We start from the raw sequence: 23,198 nt of genomic DNA, 5'->3' as shown, positions 1-23,198 counted from the left end.
ATGGCATTATACATTTATAATATAAGGGCTGTGTGTGTGTTAATGATTTTTATTGCCTAAATTGTTCAGTTCAGTGAAACTTTTGTTTAGCATTGACTACATATAAAGTATTGCCTAAAAATTATAAGGAAATTCAAAGACAGAAGAGACTGGTCCCTGATTTCCAAATGCTTAGAGTGTTCTGGGTGGAATAATACAAATATCTTTTTTTTTTTTTAAATTAATCATAGCCTGAAGGCTCTGTTCAGAATTATTACAAAGGTTCAAATCAAATTTTATTGAAACATGGGAGAAGAAAAATTTATACTCCCATTAACTTTAAAAAAAGGTAGTGTTAAGTGTTTCAATGTTTGTTTTTTATCTGTGCATTATTATAGATTAGTATAGTATCTGCCTGATGCAGCTGAGGCATTAAATGATATTTGATTAAGTAAAATTTGAGGGAGGAATGCTAAAAGCTTTTAGAGAGAAAATAGGATTCATGGATTTAATCACACTATTTATGGATTCCTTTCTGCTGGAGATATGGCACTTGATAAGATGGTCGTATAGTCCCAGCTCTTATCCTCATGTAGCTTCTAGTCTGGCAAAATTTGAATGTTGAAGGCTTTAAATAAAATTTTAGTCACTGCAATACAATGAAAGTTTGAAATTTAATGTTGAATGACCCACCATGACCTTGAGTATTAAATTGAGCAAAGGAAAAAAAATGTTTAAAAAATAAGAGGCAGTTTAGGTATGGCAGAAACAGTTCCAGGAAGCATTGATTAAGATTGAGTATTGTAATACCATAGTTAAAGAGTCAAGCTTTATGCTAGAAAGGGGACAAAAAGATATCTGAGAGAAAGAATAAAACCCCATTTGTGCTTTGTTCACATGGTTTAAATTTAAAAGTTTTCCATGGACACTAGCCAATTTTCATTTCCTATTAAAATAGTCTTTTTTGAGGATTTAGAGATGGGGGAGCAAACGGTGGAAATGCAGTAACAAGAGAAAATTCACAACGATAGTCTTGGGTCAGATCACAAAAAGCCTTTAAGTGCCATGCTAAGGAGTTTACACTTGATTTGATCAGATGTAGAGTTTGCAAATATTTTATCCCATTCTGTAGGTTGCCTTTTTCAGTTTTTGTTGTTCCTTAGCTTTTTTAACAAGAAAATGTACTGACAAAAATAGGGTTTGGGGAATATTAGTGTGCAATTCTTGACTGGATAGACTGGAAGGAACTTTGAGAGAAGTAAGTCAGGATCATTTTGTACCATTCCAGAACCACGAGAGTGCCAGGTTCCACGGGAATATTGGCTATCTGGTTTGTTTACAACTCTGTACTCTGTGGTATGCAATAAATAGTTGTTGACTTAATGAATGGTCATGTTTCCCTTATTGAGAAAGTCTGTAGTTATCAACTTCAAGTTCAAAATAGGACTTTTTGATTAGGAGTTTTGGAATTTATGTACTAACCGTGTTTTCCATTTACAATGCCTTGGGAAATTTGAAGTCTACTTATAATCCCTGATGTCAGTGAGAAGAAAAAAACACTAATTTACAATTCATTTTTCAACCATTATTCTACCCCATGCGTGGGACTAATAAACATTAGGTTATAGGTGGCAAGCATGTTGATAAGGGAAAGAATAGCAGATGAATTGTGGCTCAACAGTGTTATTAGTCTCAATAAATAAAGTATTTTGAGATAATTCTGAGTTGCTATAAAACAGTAGAAAAAAATCTGATGTTTTTTAATTTTTTTTGTAGAAAAAGTAATTTTTTTAACTTTATTAAGGAATAACTGACAAATGTATGTATTTAAATTGTATACTGTGATGATATGATAGACACATACATTGTGTAATGATTACCAGGATTAAGATAATGAACACATCCATCACCTCACATAGTTAACTATTTTTTGTTTGTGTGTGGTGGGAATGCTTAAGATCCACTTGCAGTAACTTTCAAGTATACAATACCATATTATTAACTATAGTCACCATGCTGTATGTTAGATCCCCAGAACTTATTCTTCTTGTAACTGAAAATATGTGCCCTTTCACTTATATCAACCTCATTTCCTTATCCCCCCAGCCCCTGGCATCCACCTTTCTATTCTCTGTTTCTATGAAATCTGCTTTTTTTTTTTTTTAAAGATTCCACATGTAAGTGATACCATACAGTATTTGTCTTTGTCTGACTGATTTCGCTTAGCATAATACCCTCCAGGTTCATCCATATTGTTGCAAATGGCAGGATTTCCTTCTTTTATATGGCTGAATAATATTCTGTTGTGATATATATACTTTTTTCCTTATCCATTCATCTGTCAAAGTACATTTAGGTTGTTTCCATATATTGGGTATTGTGAATAATGCTGCAATAAACATGGGTGTGCAGATTTCTCTTCGAGATACTGATTTAGGTTTCTTTGGTTATATACCCGGGAATAGGATTGCTGGATCATATGATACTTAAATTTTTAATTTTTTGAGGAACTGCCAGAGTTTTCAATAGTGGCTGCACCAATGTACATTCCTACCAACAGTGTATGAGATTCCTTTTTCTCCACATTCTCACCAATACATGTTATCTCTTGTCTTCCTGATAGTCATTTTAACAGGTGTGAGGTGATATCTCATCATGGTTTTGTTTTGTGTTTCCTTGATACGCTAATCATGATTAGTGGTATTGAGCACCTTTTTATATACTTATTGGTCTTTTTTATGTCTTCTTTGGAAAAATATCTATTCGGGTCATTTGCCCATTTTTTAATTAGTTTATTTACTCTTTTGCTATTGAGTTGCATGAGTTCTTACATATTTTGGATATCAACACCTTTTCAGATGAATAGTTTGCAGATATTTTATCCCATTCTGTAGGTTGCCTTTTCAGTTTTTGTCGTTCCTTACCTGTGCAGAGGCTCTTTAGTTTGATGTAGTCCCACTTGTTTACTTTAGGTTTCATTGCCTGTATGTTTGTTTTTTTTTTTGCGGTATGTGGGCCTCTCACTGTTGTGGCCTGTCCCCTTGCGGAGCACAGGCTCCGGACGCACAGGCTCAGCGGCCATGGCTCACGGGCCCAGCTGCTCTGCGGCATGTGGGATCCTCCCGGACCGGGGCACGAACCTGTGTCCCCTGCATCGGCAGGCAGACTCTCAACCACTGCGCCACCGGGGAAGCCCTCGTTGCCTGTATTTTTTGTCTTCTTAATAATTTCTTAATCAGTAATTTCTCTAAGAAATTTTCACCAAGATCAATGTTAAGAATATTTTTCCTATGTTTTCTTCCAGGAGGCTTACGATTTTAGGTCTTACATGTAAGTCTTTAATCCATCTCGAGCCAATTTTTGTGAGTAGTATAAGATAGGGGTTCAGTTTCATTCTTTTGCATGTGGCTATCCAGTTTTCTCAAAAGCATTTATTGAAGACACTATCTTTTCTCCATTGCGTGTTCTTGACTCCTTTGTCAAAAATTAGTTGACTGGGGCTTCCCTGGTGGCGCAGTGGTTGAGAGTCCGCCTGCCGATGCAGGGGACATGGGTTCGTGCCCCGGTCCAGGAAGAGCCCACATGCTGTGGAGCGGCTAGGCCCGTGAGCCATGGCTGCTGAGCCTGCATGTCCGGAACCTGTGCTCCGCAACGGGAGAGGCCACAACAGTGAGAGGCCCATGTATCGCAAAATAAATAAATAAATAAATAAAAATTACTTGACTGTATATGAGTGGGTTTATGTTTGGGCTTTGTATTCTGTTCTGCTAACCTATGTGCCTGTTTTTATACCAGTACTGTACTGTTTTGATTACTATAGCTTTGTGATATACTTTGAAATCAGAACGTGTGATGCCTCCAGCTTTGTTCTTTCTCAGGATTTCTTTGGGTATACAGGATCTTTTGTGGTTCCATACAAATTTTAGGATAGTTTCTTCTATTTCTCTGAAAAAATGACATTGGAAGTTGGATAGTGATTGCACTGAATCTGTAGGTTGCTTTGGGTAGTATGGACATTTCATAGTCCAGTTAAGTTCCAAGTTAAGAACATAGGCTATCTTTATGGACATTTCATAGTCCAGTTAAGTTCCAAGTTAAGAACATAGGCTATCTTTCCATTTATTTGTGTCTTCTTCAGTCTCTTTCATCAGTGTCATAATTTTTAGTGTACATGTGTTTCACTTCCTTGGTTAAATTTATTTCTAACTGTTTTATTGTTTTGATGCAATTATAAGTGGGATTGCTTTCTTAATTTCTCCTTCAGATAGTTTGTTGTTAATGTATAGAAATGTAACTGATTTCTTTTTTTTCCTTTTAATTTTTCCCAGTCTCCCAATTCATCACACCCTGCCCCCAGCTTTCCCCCTTGGTGTACATACGTTTGTTCTCTACATCTGTGTCTCTATTTCTGCCCTGCAAACCGGTTCATCTGTACCATTTTTCTAGGTTCCACATATATGCGTTAATATACGATATTTGTTTTTCTCTTTCTGACTTTTACTTCACTCTGTATGACAGTCTCTAGGTCCATCCACGTCTCTACAAATGACCCAATTTCGTTCCTTTTTATGGCTGAGTAATATTCCATTGTATATATGTACCACATCTTCTTTATCTATTCGTCTGTCGGTGGGCATTTAGGTTGCTTCCATGACCCGGCTATTGTAAATAGTGCTGCAGTGAACATTGGGGTGCATGTGTCTTTTTGAATTATGGTTTTCTCTGGGTATATGCCCAGCAGTGGGATTGCTGGGTCATATGGTACTTGTGTTTTTAGTTTTTTAAGGAACCTCCATACTGTTCTCCGTAGTGGCTGTATCAACTTACATTCCCACCAACAGTGCAAGAGGGTTCCCTTTTCTCCACACCCTGTCCAGCATTTGTTGTTTGTAGATTTTCTGATGATGCCCATTCTAACTGGTGTGAGGTGATACCTCATTGTAGTTTTGATTTGCATTTCTCTAATAATTAGTGATGTTGAGCAGCTTTTCATGTGCTTCTTGGCCATCTGTATGTCTTCTTTAGAGAAATGTCTATTTAAATCTTCTGCCCATTTTTTGATTGGGTTGTTTGTTTTTTAAATATTGAGCTGCGTGAGCTGTTTATATATCTTGGAGATTAATCCTTTGTCCATTGATTCGTTTGCAAATATTTTATCCCATTCTGAGGGTTGTCTTTTTTGTCTTGTTTGTAGTTTCCTTTGCCTTGCAAAAGCTTTTAAGTTTCATTAAGTCCCATTTGTTTATTTTTGTTTTTATTTCCATTACTCTAGGAGGTGGATCAAAAAAGATCTTGCTGTGATTTACGTCAAAGAGTGTTCTTCCTATGTTTTCCTCTAAGAGTTTTATAGTGCCCAGTCTTACATTTAGGTCTCTAATCCATTTTGAGTTTATTTTTGTGTATGGTGTTAGGGAGTGTTCTAATTTCATTCTTTTACATGTAGCTGTCCAGTTTTCCCAGCACTACTTACTGAAGAGACTGTCTTTTCTCCACTGTATATCCTTGTCTCCTTTGTCATAGATTAGTTGACCATAGGTGCATGGGTTTATCTCTGGGCTTTCTATCCTGTTCCATTGATTTGTATTTCTGTTTTTGTGCCAGTACTATATTGTCTTGATTACTGTAGTTTTGTAGTATAGTCTGAGGTCACAGAGTCTGATTCCTCCAGTTCCGTTTCTTTCCCTCAAGACTGCTTTGGCTATCCGGGATCTTTTGTGTCTCTATACAGATTTTAATATTTTTTGTTTTAGTTCTGTAAAAGATGCCATTGGCAATTTGATAGGGATTGCATTGAATCTGTAGATTGCTTTGGGTAGTATAGTCATTTTCACAATATTGATTCTTCCATGTAACTGATTTCTGTATGTTGATTTTATTATTAATCTCAATAAATGGAGTCAAGGTAATTAAATATTCTGTTGCTATTAAAGCAGTAGAAAAAACTGTATGTTTTTAAAATCTTTTGATATAGAAAGTAATCTTTTTAAGGTACTTCTGTTTCATGTGTTTGAACTTCGTTCTTTCAGTAGAGTAATAAATTCTGGAAGAAGTTATGGTGTCTTCCACATCCCTGTACAACATCTGTAGTCCCAACTAAGTGTTTCTTATTAATGTATACAATACCAACACACTCCATGTGAAAAATTCAAATACTTTTGCCACCTGATTGCTTTGTTAGGTGGAAAGATGATATTTGTTTCATTATTATGCATATTTGTACAAGTAAAATCCAATTTCAGAAAAGCTCAGTAAAAATAACTAACATTTATTGAATGCTTACTATGTTCCAGTTGTTTACATACATAAATACATTTACTGTTCACATCAATATATGAAGTAGGTGCTACCATATCCCTGTTTCATAGATGAAGGAACTGATACAAAAAGAGGTTAAGTAAATTGTCCAAGAGAACACAGTACTAAAAATGGTGAGGAGGGATTTGAACACAGACAGTCTGATTTTAGAGTCGTACTCTAAACCAGCAGTTGGCATTTTTTTTTTTTTTCTGTAAAGGGCCAGATAGTAAATATTTTAGGCTTTGCAGGCCATATGGTCTCTGTCGCAACTACTCAACTCTGCCGTTTAGTGCAAAGCAGGCATAGATAATATGTAAATGAATAAGCATGGCTGTGTTCCAATAAAACTTTATTTATGGACACTAAAATTTGAATTTCATAAATTTTTATGTGTCACAAAATAGTATATTTCTTTTGATTTTTTTCCAACCATTTAAAAATGTAAAAATCTTTCTTAGCTGTGAGCCATATAAAAATGGGAGGGGGTGACTGGTTTTGTCCCACAAGCTATAGTTTGCTGACCCCTGCTGTCAACCACAGTGCTATTTAGACTCTAGAGAAAGAATGCAGAACCACTTAAAAATCTACCTAGGCTCCATTATTCATGATGGGATTTGGAACACTTAATTTTTCTGCTAAAGTGAAGAATAGGAGAAACTGCTAAGTGATGAGTTTGGGATAGACCTAAGAATAATTTATTGGATGTAGTAGCTACTAAACCCCCAAACAAGTTCCTGAGGATGATTGTAAGATCTTTTTATGCCTATTACTATTTTCCTCAGGAAAGACTATTTCTCAAGGAAATGGCCCTTTCTTGGGATGTAGTAAAACAAGGATAGCAGACAAGCGGTAATCTTAACCACAAGTTGACAAACCATGGGTGGGCCAAATCTAGCCTGCTGCCTGTTTTTGTCCTGCCTGTGAGCGCTACCCCAGCAAGCTAGCACTAAGAGCCATGGAGACCCAGGGCCAGGTAGGAGGCATGGAAGGATCCTTCCCCAAGCCCCTTTCACACACAGCAGCTACCTCCACAGTCACACCTTGCCACTCCCCAGGGTCTGTGCCAATTGCCACCTATATGTTGGGGACTCTGCTTGGGCAACTGGTATGCACCAAGTGGTAAAATCTCTGTGTGGTGCATGGCCTCACCTCTGAGCAGCTGTCCAAGTTGAGATGGTACACTGGATCTGGATTTCACTAGACAGTGACAACGACCATGGCAGCCACCTATCCCACTGCCTGCTAGGTCCTTCCCCCTTAGTCTAGTCCATCATCAACCTGAAGTAGTCTTCGTCAGACAGCAACTGGTCACAAAGTGTCCTCATTACCTGGAATACCCACCCCGGGCAAGTGGGACAGGGGTTTTCTCTCTTGTTATATAAATACCTGCATTATACTCTTGATTTTGCCTCTTGGCCTGCAAAGCCTAATATATTTAATATCTGCTCCCCCAACCTCCAAATTGCTGACCCCTGACCTAGATCACGACAGGGGCTACAGATACAAAGAGAAAGAGGGAAAGTATGTGGAAGTTGAGATTTGGCAACAATTTAGCTCATTTAGTATTTCACTCGATGGAAGGAAAACAACTGAAGCTTAAGTAAAATATGTAACTAGAAAGCAATGGGACTGACAATATTTCTCCATGATCGTTTGTGACAAAATGTGATTGTCTTTCAAAATGGCGCCCTCTGGATGCTCTTCATGAAATTTAACAATGTTGCCATTGCTGTAAAACATTTTGGCACTTTTCCTTTGGAATTGCTCTCTGAATTTACAAGTTGCAAAAGATTATCTCAGGGAACGTCTTGTCGAATTTTAGAGTTGAAAGGACATTTGAGATTAGCCTCATTGTCTTATAGTTACACACCTTCTTCAACCAAAAAGGTTAGTTCCCAGTTGACCATCCTTCTTGTTAGTAATACTTGCCCCAGTTTGACTCTTTTCTAAATTAATTCATTATTTCAGGATGAAAGACAGTTACTGTCAAGGATAGTGAAAAGAATAAACCATATGTTGTGAAAGTCATTTTAAAAGAGGAGATAAAAATGTTCTGAGTGAAAAAAATGATCCTTTCTAGCAATGGTCAGTAATTTGTTTGGCTGTATAAATTCTGGTGACTTTTCTTTAAAAAAAATCATCTTACTCTATGATTAAGCAAAATCCCTTGAATTCCTTAATATTAGAAAGTTTTTGGAGTTTAATAACTTTCAATTACAAAATAACTAAGTCTATCTTAATTCATGTTTTCTCTGAGTATTCTGCATTGCCCAATAAAATACATGTTTTAAGATAAATACATAAATATAAATATTTGTCTGAATTATAAGTCAGATTGATTTTTAATAAAGATAGACAAAGATGGAATGTCAATATGATCACTGTATTATTTTAAGGACATTCCTTTTTTTCCCCCACCACAAGGATGGTAGCTAGATTTTTTAAAAAATTTCACAGAGATGTGCCACAGAGAGCAACCAAATATAACAACTCCCTTTCACAACCATGTGGAAGCAACTTGCTTCCTGCCATTTCTCTCTCTTATGATATTCCGAAGTGAAAATGAAATACAGATACTATCAAACTGTGGCTATGACAGATGAAAAAAAAAGATACTTCTGTTTTACTGAAGTGCATTTGTTTTCCTCCTTCATTCTACAGGAAGCATTACAAACCCACAGAGTCCCTGAGAGATGGATTTTACTGGGAGGCAGAATGCTAACTTTGCTCAAAGATGTGTAAATGCCACGTGCCCAGATGGTCCTTTTGCCTATTCATAGGGAGAGGCTCAGAAACACACATGCAACTTTCTGTGGTCAGTCATAACAGATTTGTTCTAAATAAGCCACACTGTTTTGCAAGATGGCAGGGAACTGTCAGGCTGTATTTTAAGCACAAATGTTTCTGCCAGACAGACACAGCGTATACCATGTGCTTCAGGAACACACACACATGTGTCATTGATCTGAGGACAGAATACAGACCTTGTGTTGTCATTTTACAGCTCAGATCAATAAGCCCGGTTGTGTAAGCCCAGGGCAGTGTATTTCCTGCACTGACCTTCAGTTGACTCAAGGATTTCATGCCAATCATAAAAATTATAGATAGAGAAAGATAAGTAGACGGGTAGATAGATGGACAGATGATCCTTCTTACCTCTTGCATGGTAATGTCCCTTTGCCAAGCCTGATTCTGCACATTGCCCCTGAAAGGGTCATTGTGTTGGGGGAGGGGTCTAATAGTCTTTCACCTAATTTAATTTACCTCATTCCTTTTTCCATTGAGTCACTTTCCATTGACATTTTAATAAAAGTAGAACTTAATGAACAACTATTTACATTTGACATTTTGTGTGTTATCAGGTAGATTATCATTCTTAGAAATTTACAATCCGAAATAGATATTCCAAGATAGAAAACTAGTTAGTTAACAGAGATTTGTTTGAAAAAATAGAAGCAACAATTTGTTACAAAAGCTGCCTTTCAGAAGTTAACAGCAATTTCAGGTAGGGAACAAGAGTAATTTATAACTGAGTTGGTGACCACGTTGGGAAAGAGCCCTGGGACTTCTAGTTCCAGGTATTATGGGACTGGTGACTCCCATCGGATTTGTCCTGACAGACGTACTTCAGAGGTGGGCAAGCTGCAGGCACATTAGGAGACGTGACTAGATGTGAGGAGTGAATAAAAGGGAGCATTGGACTAAGGAGGGGAAGAAAAGCATGTTGCTCAATGCAGCTAATAATTAATTAATTAACTACTTAATTATATCCCAACTCACTCCAGACAGAATTAGCAGGAGCTGACAAAGATACATATTCTGAACTTGATGGGTGAATAAGGGAGGAAAATAAATGAAGGTAGGGCAGAGGAAAACAAAGTCAGATGTAAAAATGGCACTCAAAATATCTGCTCTAAGAATTTTGCCAGAGCTGGCTTGGAAATTTGACGTTATGCTTTCTAGCAGTCCGACAAGAGAAATAAGACCAGTTGCAAGTTCCATAGTGTCCAACAGGTAAAAAGATGCTAGTTTCTTAGGTTAATTACAGCTATTTCTGATATGAAGTCTCAAAGAAGTTTTTCTCCTGGCCCTCATAAAAAGGACACTGGCGTGTAAGAAGCAGTATCTAACAACATGCTTGAAGTAAAAACTTCTCTTAGATTTTCTAAAAAATAAACTTTCTCAAATTTAATACAGATATAGCCTCAAGTTCAGCAAAAAAAATTCTACTCCAAACTTTGTGGCCCATTATTTAAAGGTAAAGTTGAGTGCCTAGGGGAATGGATGAACATGCAAGTTTTAGACAATTCTCATAAACACCTTTTCTGAACTTAGGTGATACCAACTAGAACATACCACACACATACCTGAATAAAAAACCACTCACTGTCATGGCCAAGATTTTCACTAGCAAATAACATCATAAGGACAAATGCCCATTTGGAACTTCAGTTTTGAAAATAACTTTAATTTGTTTTGACTGTTTCAAAGAAAACGTGCAGTATGACCAAAGAAATCATTTCTATTATGTCACTGCAATCAACATTGCACGATTGAGAACCAGGAATGGAAATTTGGAAATGTTGGGTACACAGAGCAGAAATTAAAATATGACATCTTAATAAATTATTTTCAAACCAATCAGGAAATCCAACAGTATATTTGCAGCCTGCAATGCTAATATCAAACCAGGCCTAAGACATTTCCTGGGGGATTAATGACCAGAGGGAATTAATGGCCCTTGGCTTCACCTCAGGCCATCCACTTTCCCAGCCAGTCATTAATCCTAAGAAATGTCCTGAGCCTCAATCATTGCAGCTTAATTGAGATGTCATGAAAAGGGTTAAAGAAGTTTTGACTACTTTACTACATGAATACCAGCAGTGAAATGCATTTAGAATCCCTGTTAAAAAGACATGTAATTGCCTCAGATTCTTTATATTATCATAACTCTTCAAAATTGATTGGTTTTAGGTTTATGGAAAAATATGCAAATTAACAGAGGATATGACACACATTTCTCATCGTGGGAATAAAAGTAGTTCACACAGAATTCATTTGATTGAGTTTGATTACTGAACAAAATCTAATTATTTTAGATACATGATCAGACTTTTCTGGAGATGCATACTGTAGGAAAGAAGTATTTGGCATGTGTGATTGTCAGTTTAAATGTGTCTTGTGAAACAATTGATTACTTGGGGGTCTGTCATTGCTAGGGAGCACAGTTATTGGTTATCAGGAACTACTTATTCAAAGTAAACAGAATGAAAGAAAGGACTTCTTTCTTACTTAGGATGAGCATACAGTTAGCCTATGTGAAATAGGGGAAAAGATCAGCAACTACTTCCTATAAACAAGGTCTCAAATCAACTTACAAGGGTGCTTCATTTGCATAAGAATCTGATGATACCAGACAAAACAAGGACAGGTGGAGAATGATCAAAGAGTGAGAGTAGCCAATCAGAATCAAAGAACAATTGGAGGGCTTCCCTGGTGGCGCAGTGGTTGAGAGTCCGCCTGCCGATGCAGGGGACACGGGTTCGTGCCCTGGTCCGGGAAGATCCCCCATGCCGTGGAGCGGCTGGGCTCGTGAGCCATGGCCGCTGGGCCTGCGCGTCCGGAGCCTGTGCTCCGCAACGGGAGAGGCCACAACAGAAAAAAAAAAAAAAGAACAATTGGAAAGAATCCTAATAGGGAATCATTTTTCTAAGCCAAATATGCTTCCCAATGTAGAAAGGGAAAAAAATTCACTAGCAACAGATCTTAAATACACATCTGCTTGTATTCCCTATAGCTCTGACCCTGGCTGCCTGCCAACCAAAGGAGCCCCTCTTAAATTCTGATCATTAATGACCACATGTTACCTGACAAGCAGTGTCAAGAGCTCAGCAATTTGCAGACTTTTCGTATCTTCTATTTCTAAGTCTTTTCTCAGGACCATGGTGTACCCGTTTTTCAAGAAATAGTCGTGTTCATTCTGCCATATCCTTGAACACTAATTGTCTGAGGGTGGTGATGGTGGTGGTGGCGATATGTGTACATGTGTGTGTGAGCATATGATAAAAGAAGGAATATTGAGGGCTTCCGTGGTGGTGCAGTGGTTGAGAGTCCGCCTGCCGATGCAGGGGACACAGTTTCGTGCCCCGGTCCGGGAAGATCCCGCATGCCGCGGAGCGGCTGGGCCTGTGAGCCATGGCCGCTGAGCCTGCGCTTCTGGAGCCTGTGCTCCGCAACGAGAGAGGCCACAACAGTGAGAGGCCCGCGTACTGCAAAAAAAAAAAAAAGAAAAAAGAAGGAATATTGACAGTGGCTTTCCGCGTTGCTCTCAACAAATCATCTTCTGCAGTGGCTCTGAGTCATTTAGTTGCCCGCTCACTTTTGGAATATCTGTGTTTCAATAACACCATGTGGGAAGGTTTCAGAATTTTAATTGTGTAGTTGGATGTGAGTGGGATTTTTCTTGTTGCCTTAAATTGTTAACTTGAGCCTAAAACTGAGGAAATAGAGATGTTGGGTATCCCCTGCTCCCAAGAGAGCTGACTACGGTAGGGGCCAGCCCAACCCCTCAGGGTTTATTATTAAGAGGCCTATTGGCTAATTTTGATATCTCTGTTCAACACTCCGCACCCCAACTCCACACCCACTAGGCTATTAAAATATAACTAAAAGGCAGGGTAGAGGAAGAGGCGGGGAGTGGTCTGGGTCATCAGGAGTGCTGTGATCCCCACAGCACCAAGCCAGGGAAAGGGAGTCCAGGAGATTCACCACCCTGGGATTGAAAGTTCCTGCAAGGCTGGCATCTCATTCCCTGGTCAGACATCTGCTTGGTCAGTGGACTTGCTGATCTACCCTGAACCTCCCTGAGCAACAGAAGAGAGGACTGGAGAGAAGTGGCAGTGCAGAGAGAGAAGTGAGTGAGCTGTGGTAAGAAGGTAGGAGTTTTTCTTTAAGGGACACTTCAGGGATGCTATGAAGGAGATAGGCTGAGCTGTCTGGGTAGTGTCCGGGCCACAAGGGAGTTTCCCTAAGACTGGGGGGAGATCGGCTGGTGAATGGCGGTACACACAGCCACACACTTGCCTGGAGCCAGCTGGCAGTGGGATTAGTGAAAGCTTTGACTCAGATATGAGCTGAGAATTTTAGACTGGTCTAGACTGGACTCTGAATACATTGAAAGGCAAGAAACTAACTGGATCTTTCCAGGATACTTAAGTAGTGTGCGAGAGAAATTCAACAATATTTCATGCTTATACTTCTGAGTTACCATAGTGCAATAGATTGGTTACTCATGTAATAGATCCCAGCATGCCTCCTGATGGCCTCTCTATGTGTCCTAGACGCCTATCACTCTGTAACTCATAAGGTGATCAATTCTTGTGTTAACAGAATATGTAGTTAGATTTTGAAATCAGAACATCAGACAGTTTATTAAAAGATTTGTCTGGTATCCTTTGTTTATAAAATTCAATTGGTGATCTTTATTAAATCCTTACTACATTTACTAGTGTCCAGAAGATCCAGAAGTATAATTAATTTTAGCTATAACAAATGAAATTATCAAAGTCATTAATTAATATGATTAGCTATTAATTATTAAAGTCATTAATCTTGCTCTTCAAGTTGCTCAGACTAAAATATTAGAGTCATTTTTTAATGTTTTTTACTTCTGTCATCTTCATGTTCGATATATCAATAAATCCTTTTATTTTATATTCCAACCACTTTTTTTCTTAACTCTCTCCACTGTTATCCTCTTGGTCTAAGGCACTGGTGATTCTCCCTTGGATTACTGCAAGAGACACTTAGCTGGTTTCCCTGCTTCCACTTTTGCCTTCTTCAGTTTATTTCCACCCAGCAGCCAGAGCAATCATGAAAAGTTAATCATGACACTTTTCATGTTAGAATTCTCCAGCGTCTTTACATTACACTCAGAGTGAAGACCAGAGTCCTTGCAACGGCCTTCAAGGTTCTACAAGATTTTTGTACTCGTCTCTTCATCTCTCTGATATGATTCCTATCACTCTCCCTCCTTGTGGTGACCTGACCTCCCACTCAATTTCTTGTATTCTGAAAGCAGTAAGAGCAAATATTTATTTAGATCCTACTATGTGCTGGACACATTCTAAGTACTTTCCCAATATCATACAGATAGCAAGTGGTGGAGGTAAGATTTCTTCTCAGGCAGACTGAGCCCAGAGCTTGGACATGCTGAACTTTTATACTATACTGCCACCTGGTATGTATGTATGGAGATGGTCTATGTCTAAACAGTCAGTGTTTTCCAGTAACTAAAACAGGATTTAAGAGGTAAGTAGAACCAGGTTCATATCCTGGTTCCTCCTCTTCTTAGCAATGTGACCTTAGCAAATTACTTAACTTCCCTGTACTTCAATGTCCTTACCTAAGGAATGAGAATAATAACAGTTCCCTCACAGGCAAGGTTAAGTAAGAATATAAATAAATGTTCTTAGTGCAGTCCCAGACAGAGTATGTACTCAAAGCTTTGTAAATTATTATTGTACTTATTTAAATATATATTTCCAAAGAAAATTAATTTTCCCATTCTCAAGGCTCTTACAATGCGTCAAACTGAGACATTTGGGAATCCATATTAAAATGGCTTCTGCTCGTATTAAAGATTTGTAGACAATTGAATGCATCTACCACATTGTTAAACTGAAGGTCAGGAAAGAGGAGTGGTTATTACTTGTAATTCTTCAAAGGATATCCAGGAGAACAGACTCCTCCTTTTACTCATTGCAGACAATTTTTTCCCTAAAATAATAGTTTACATTAAAGCTGACAAGTATACTCTAAAATTTTATCTTGATGCAAATTAAAAGTAGCAGTTTATAATCTGGAATAGCAAAGTTTATAATGGAAACAGCAACTGAACCTTAAATAGGGCATTATGTACTCAAAACTGGTTTTTTTTAGAGGGGGAAAAAGTGGTTATAGGGACTACTCAGCAGGCTGGCATAGGTCTGTGCAATCTGAACATCATGATTATAACTAAATATTTGTTATATTAGAGTCAATGGGAACCAGATTATAAATGGTAAACTAGTTCTTTAAATGACCTTCAAATGACCAGAATATGTTTTTTTGGTAGAGCCTCTTTAATTGTCATATTACTTCAATACTAGCATTTCCTTTAGTTCATATTTGCTGTACTAGTTAGCCAAAAAACCCAATTTCAGATTCTTCGGTTGTCCTTTGCCCATCTTGATATCTCTGTAAATATTGAACCCATTGTGAGTGATCTGTAAATACTTGATTAATTGTTGGCTCATTGACTGATGATATAACATTGTTCACAAATATTAGTGTCTCTGTCTCAAAGTGTCTAATAATACACACACACAGACACTACTGTTTTAAGCACTCAACGTACATTAGCATATGATAACTCATTCAACCCACATGAAATTCTTCAGAAGTAGACAGTAATATTATTTCCATTTTACAGATGAAGATATGAAGGCTGAGGGAAAGGGGGTGTCATGTCTATGTCACACAGCCAGTATATGGCTAAGTTGGGATTTGAATATGGAGCGTCTGGCACCAGAGACCACATTTCTAACCACTATAGCATGGTGGCAAAGCAGCCCAGATACACACGTGTTGTGGCCAAACGTCAGGATTAACATCCATCTTGACAAATATGTCTCCTAAGTATCTATTAGCATCGCTAATGCCTGCTCTCATAACTGTATGGATCACTGTTTGTGATGCCTTTTAATTCTTTGCTTTGTTTTGACACAGCCCACATGTCTATTTGACGCCCTCCACTGTACTATTTTTTTATATTCCTTCCATCCTCAGCATTTCCCCAAAGTCTCTTTAGCATGCAAGCTGCCTTTTGGCCTTTTCACCTTTTCACGTGATTTAATGAAATCTATTATAACTTTTTGTTTCCTTCACTTTTCTTTTTGAAAGCATAGTCACAAGGGATTATATCTTTATACAGTTATCAAGTTATATTTACTAAACACTAGTATTACTTATAGCTATTATTCAAATCTTTAAGGATTTGAAGGGATTAGCCAACTCTCTGAAGGGCCTGAGATCCCTTTTGCTTAAAAATGTAGCAATAGGATGTAATATTTCCATAGCACCATTCTTTGAGAGCTCTGTAACCCATGCCATTGATCCTTAAAATATCCCTGCTCGGTATGACTAGCAGTATTCACTTTTGTTTCTGTAAAATAGAAATAATGAGACAAAAAAAGTAAAAGTCCCTTTCTTATAGTTAGTTATGTTCTTAAACTCAAACAACTCATTTTATTATGAAGCAATTAGAAAATATCTTAATCAGGAATAGGAAATATTGATTAATATTTTAAAAAGTTACATAAAGAATAGTGGTATGACCTTATAAAATATCTGCTACATACCTATCTTTGGGCAAAAGCATGGAGATGCCTAGAGACAACAGTCATGTAAACAGGACCAACATGACTACCATGACTACAGGAGTCCACCCTTTTATATTTTAGTGACATAAGCATTTTGACTAACATCCTCAATTTCTTTAGGGATGATGGTTGATTGGCTTTTGGCTTGTTGATAGAAGCTGTTTAGAGTTAACTTTATATTGGCACACAGTTAGATGTCGTTTTTGCTAGTGCACATTATTCTAGATCTCTTTACTGGTTTCTACTGCATTTAGTCTTAATAAGAGCTAAAATGGGTTAGATCAATAGAACTTCCCTTTGAAAGTATTCCATTTAACACAGCTTCTCTTAGATGACAAAATGGCTGGTTGAAAAGTGGAAATATCCCTACTCTCAGCTGTTTTATTAGGTAATTCCAAATAACTGGTTATATTGGTTGATTAATTACTTTCTTCCTGAGATTGAGTGAAAGTATAAATAGAAAGAAGTGTTAGTTCAGTTTGAGTTTAGAGTATGTTGATTAGGAGCATACATAGTATTATAATTTGAAGAAGTTCTCTAAGTTATTTGGTTTAAAGTGCAAAAAAAAAAAACAGTCGGGTTCATTTTGCTTCGTTGGAGCAACAATTTTTGCAGTGTGGTTTAGTTTCTGATTTACAGTTTTATTCTACCCCATTCATTGGAATTGACCAGACTGCTCTTGTTAGCATTTCATCTTCTTAATTTCTCTTTTTATTCACTTCTTACAATTTGGGATGTTTTCATTTGCTTAATTTTTCAGTATATACATGCAAAGTTTTAAGACTGATATTAGGGTTTTGTCTTTTTTTTTTAATGGCATTACTGTGCAAAGTTGGTATTCTTTTTTTTCCTATTTTACTCAGTTGCAGATGAGCTGAAGAAGCAGATGTTTGGTGTCAGTGATTTTTTAAAAAAGCATTTCTCACTTAAAGGATTAAAAAGTTTTTTAAATGCAAAATGGAACAAGATATTTAACCCTTTCTAACATTTTCCAACTATGGAGTCTATTTATGAAAGTTTTACATATCCAAATTTATTGCTTTGGATACTTTTGTTCCTTCTTATTTAACCAAGGACAGATTTAGTGGCGCAAAATATAAAACTGCTTAATTCTGACAGATAGGCATATTGTTCCTGGTCCTGTTGCTCAAAGAAGGTCTGCCTAAACGATTCTTTACTTCTATAATCCTTTAAATTCACTGAAGATACTTAAGAGCACAAGCACTTTGTTTGTGGTTTATTTTGGTTTATTATTACTTAATAAAAGTAAATAAAAGACAAATAACATAATCCAAACAAAATGTCTGTCTGATTAAGTGTTTTTTGTGCCCAAATTCAAAGTTTTTTTCCAATTAGAGCAATAATCTCAACTAAATTCTTTGCTAGATTGTTTAAAAGGGAAATAACCAGGAGAAGAAAAACTATATATTCATTTTTATTTTATAAAATATGTATGTATATGTTTACATATACACACATATATACATTTAAAGGTACATGTTAAATCTTGCGTTTCTTCAGTGACAGGGTGGTACGTTATCACAATGGCCTATTCATGAGTCCTGACAATGACAACGTCATAGAATTTACATCCTTCCTCCATCCAAGTAGCAAAACATGCTGGCTTGAAATATTCTAGTTTAACTTAAATATCATATACCACCTATACATTAATTCAGACTCTTCCCATTACTATCAAATCTCCCAAGGCAATGGCAAAATACGGTAACATTCAGTAGAAAGAATTTACAGAGGTCAACAAGCTTGAGTCCTAGATGACATTCTTACGATGTTTCTCTTTAGATGTTAAAATTAACTTTTATGGCAAAGGATTAGTGTTGGATATAGTCATCACTAACTTTTTTCTACATGAACATTGGTAAAATAAGCACGCTACCTATAGAGCTGTTTTCAATATTTGGAGCTATGAGGCTACCTTCTCTTTCTTTATGTAGCAGGGAGAAGCCTTTCACAATCTTATCTTCCAAACTTGGAAGGAAGTTCAAGGAGAGCTTGCATTGCCTTTTCCTCTTATAAACTATTTTTATCTCAAATAAAGTGACCACCGGAATGATAGCTCAAGCCAGCCAATATACTACTAAATTAGTTGTACCAAAAACAAACAAAATATCCTCCACTTAAATACAAATAAGAATTTATATCTACCTACACCACTTCTAGTAGTGAGCCCACAGAAATTAACCTCTGCAGAAAATTGCTTATTTTCTCACTCAACATACAGGTTCTTTATTTTCATAGGAAGGAGATATATATCGGTGGAAAAAATGCAAAATCACAGGTGGCCTAAGACATGGTCATTCTTTGGTATAATGGTTCATTCAACAATAATTCCACTTCAAATTTCAATAAATGTGATTACTGAAATTTTTGAGCAACATAATGATAATTTTTCTGTTATTTAAGTTTAGGGAAAATCTACATAAAGATATAATTTCTGCTGCTGATTCTAACAAATATTTATTAATCTTTCAAAATTGTTGACACCAGAATTTTAGAAAGAAGGAATAATAACTCCAATTCTGTCTATTTGTTAAGTGTTTATCTGAGCATGGCACTGTTTTAAAGGCTTTACAGAAGTTAGACTAAAAACATAGGACTTGCTCCCATTTTAGAGGAACCTATTGTTTCCCAAGAGCTTAGCGAGCCTTCCTGTCTGAAAGAAATCACCTCACCCAAGTGAAGCACCTTTATTTTTTTTTTTAAATTGGAAGAATCAATTGATTCTTGGAATATTGATTGGAAGAATCAATATTGATTGGAAGAATCAATATTGTTAAAATGTCCATACTACTCAAAGCAATCTCTACAGATTCAATGCAGTTCCTTCAAAATACCAATGGCATTTTTCACACAACTGGCCCAGGCCACTGAGTAACTAGAACTCTCAAACATTGCTGGTGGGAGTATAAAATGGTATAAAAACTGAAGAAAATATTTTGGTAATTTCTTATAAAGCTAAATATACGTTTATCACATGACCTAACAATTTGACTCCTAGGTATTTATTCAGAAGAAATTTTAAAAATAACAAAAGGACATGCACAAATATTCATAACAGCTTTCTTCATAATACTAAAACCTAGTAACAACCCAAATGCCCATCGACTGGTGAGTGGATAAGCAAAATGTTATATATTCATATAATGGAATATTATTCAGTAATAAAAATGAGCAATACTCTGATAACCACCTGAGCAAAAAAACCAGACACAAAAAAAGTGTGTATTTATAATTTTGTTTATATCAAGTCCTCGAAGACTCAAAACTAATCTATATCAATAACTGTAAGAGTAGTGGTTGCCCAGGTGAGTGGCGTGGAGTGGACTGAGTGCAAAGGGGAGTGAGGGAACTTTTTGGGTGATAGAAATGTTCTATATTGTGATAGGGGTATAAGTTACACAGGTTGTAAGGTATATACATGTGGCAAAGTTCAACGAATTGCACTTAAATTCAGTATATTTAATTACATATACATTATTCTCAAGTTGGTGAAAAATTGAAGCTATGAAAATCAAGGCCATCTAAATACATTTAATTGTAGGAATATTATTTCACAAAAAAGTTGATAAAATCATAGAAGCTATGAAATTCAAGGCCAGCTTCAATTATACCTGAAATACCTGAGTCTCTGTCGTCAAGGTAAACAAGATAGTCCTGAAATTCATTCAGAGAATGGAGGCACTTTGACTATATCCTTAATCTTTATTCACTGCTGTGAATGGTTCATTAGTGTTCTAGTCAGCAAATATTTTATGGATTGTCTGCTTTATATGGGACATTATGCTGGGTGTTGAGTTTAGTCCTCAAAGAGTTCAAATCCTAGTTGGGAAGACATAGGTAGACCGATAATTTTCAATATAAATTATTACAAGAGTTAAAGAAATGGTATGGCCAAAGTTCTGGTGGAGCCTATAGGACCAAAGCAACTAACTTTACGTGAAGAAGACATACAAAGCTTCTTAAAGCTGAGATCTTGAAGATGAGTGGAAATTTTCTAGGTAAAGAAGGAATGAAACAGGTTGGGGCCTGTTAAGGGCTAGAGTGTGTGCAAGATATTTGACTATAGAAAGCCAAGATATGTTGCAGGAACAGAAAAGTTCCAGGGGTTGGGGCATGGGATATAAAAGAAGTTGGTGGGAAATGGGAAGAAGGAAGGTGAAACCAGCTTCAAAGGACCTTAGGGGTCCCTGTTTTAAGCAAATCAAATATATAAATATACTTCACATTTTTACTATGTAATAGGCACTATTGTGAATTAATCTTCTGTTTTTTACCTAATAATTATGTATCCCAGCTTCCTTGACTCTATTTCTACATCTTAGCAACATTGTATGAAATCTCTGCAGGAAACGATTTTATTTTTAGATATAAAGATAAAATAATATAAGATTGCGAGTTATTTTTTAAGATATTTAGAAAAAAGAAATAAGTAAAATATTGTCACATATCTCTTTCCTCCTTGTTCCACTAAAATATAAACTACATGGAAAATTATATCTAAACATAACAATACGTGATCTATATTATCATTATCATCATTTTACTATTATGTACTTTAGTACTCCAGGTATCTCCTTTTGAAGAATCTCTAATGCCCTTACAAACAAGTAAACACTATTTCCTCTAGCTTTTTGTATATGTAATTGAGATAACATAAAGTAGGGGAAACAGAGTTCAAGCTAGACAGGAAGGCTTTGGAATAATTCAGAAGAGACCACACAAACTCTACAGAATTTATTTGAGCCTCTTCTAACCTTTGGATCATATCCTTCCCAGAGGAGATAAAGAAATCCGTCCACCAGCGCACACTGAAAATACTGACTACACTCTCCAAACTGTTGCGTTAGGAATTATTTCCTGTATGCAGAATACACAGCCAGAGCATTCAAGCCAGACAGAGTGAGCAGAGGCCAGACATTTGAACTCTTAAAAGTTTTTTGGAATATTACAAATTCTAAATGACTAATATTTTCTTTTTACAGTTATTGCCTTATTGCAGAACTGTTGCCAACTCTCTTTTTATGCCTTTATATTCCATATAAAAACCTCACAGTAAAAAAAAAAAACCTCCCAATAAACTGCTGTGTGATTTAAACTAGTCTTTTAAATAAAAGCTTTTTAGAAGGCCTTATTAGGAACTGAGTTGGGTATTTGAGGGAAGGTTTTCCCACCTGAAGCCGAAGACATCTATTTAACTGCTGTGGTCGCTAGGCCGTGCATATTGACTGATTTAGTGTCACAGGTAATCCAGTGCTCGGCCAGAAGCCATTTCAGTTTAAGGGCATGTGGTTTGGCAGGCAGCATTGCTTGCAATAATGTAATAAAACAGAAAGAAATCCATACCTAGTTGTGAAAGAAAAGAATCTATGTACTTTGCCAGAGGCAGGTGAAATGAGTCTGTGTGATTTAGCGGTGGGTCACAGCAGAGCCATATAAAATAATCCACCATGACTTGTATTTCTGAAAATGACCAGCATGCTTCAGAGTTCTTAAATTCTTGCAGTACTGGAAGGGGTGTGGGGATGGTTATTAGTTTTATTTGTCTTCTAAGGCCATTGGTTTATGATAGTGCTATTACCATTTATGGCTCTTCTGGTCAAGGTTCTTTTGGTTACAATGATCAGAATGCCGTGTAAACTCACTCAAATCAAATAAAATCAGAGGCCAGGGAAAGAAGTAGAGGTAGTCTTCTAATAAGACGGAACTGAGACAGAGAAGCAGCTCCCAAGCTCTAGGGGTTGCATGCTTGTTCCTCGCCGCTCCTCCCAGCAAGTTGACTTCATTCTCTTTCAGTACATTGGCTTCCTCTGCTTGCTCGTAACCCCAGATCACTGCATCTCCCACTTTCTCCTTTATTGTGTAACAACCTTAATGCCACAAGTCCATTGCTGACTGACTGAATAAAGGTCAAGGTCTTCACACTAGGTGATAACATAGGTCTCTTGTCAGCGTATGAATTTGGTGCTTCAAGAGTAGGGACCCTCGTCACGTGGTCTACTGCTCATTCAACCTAGACTAGAAAGAAAAGGCAATTGTAGGCATGTCTGATATAACAATGGCTTCTAATTTTGTTAAAGCTGGATATGTCTTCTTTCATTAAAAAATGTTGAGTGCCTACCATATGCCACTATACTAAGTACTGTGCTAAATTCTGGAGATGCAGCTGTCAACAAGATGAAAAATGTCTGTTCTCTCTGATCTTCCCTGGTCATATCACCTTATAACTTCCCTTAGGCCCCTTCAAGCAAGTTTATGCAATGTGTCCTTTATTTGGGCTTTGTAGTATTACCTCTGAGCCTTCTTGATATTCTGTATCCTAATGATCCTTGGATATAATACACAGAGCTCTTCCCTTTCCATTATTCCAGAAGCCGTGTAAAGACTACTTCCGCAAAGTCTCCTCATTCACCCTCTATCAAAACCACTCCCAGTTTCCCACCAGTCCCTCACTTTACCTTTCCTGTGTCTGTCACTTTAATA

The sequence above is a fragment of the Delphinus delphis genome, chromosome 7, assembly GCF_949987515.2.
Source record: "Delphinus delphis chromosome 7, mDelDel1.2, whole genome shotgun sequence".
NCBI lineage: Eukaryota > Metazoa > Chordata > Mammalia > Artiodactyla > Delphinidae > Delphinus > Delphinus delphis.
This window is presented reverse-complemented; position numbering follows the sequence as displayed.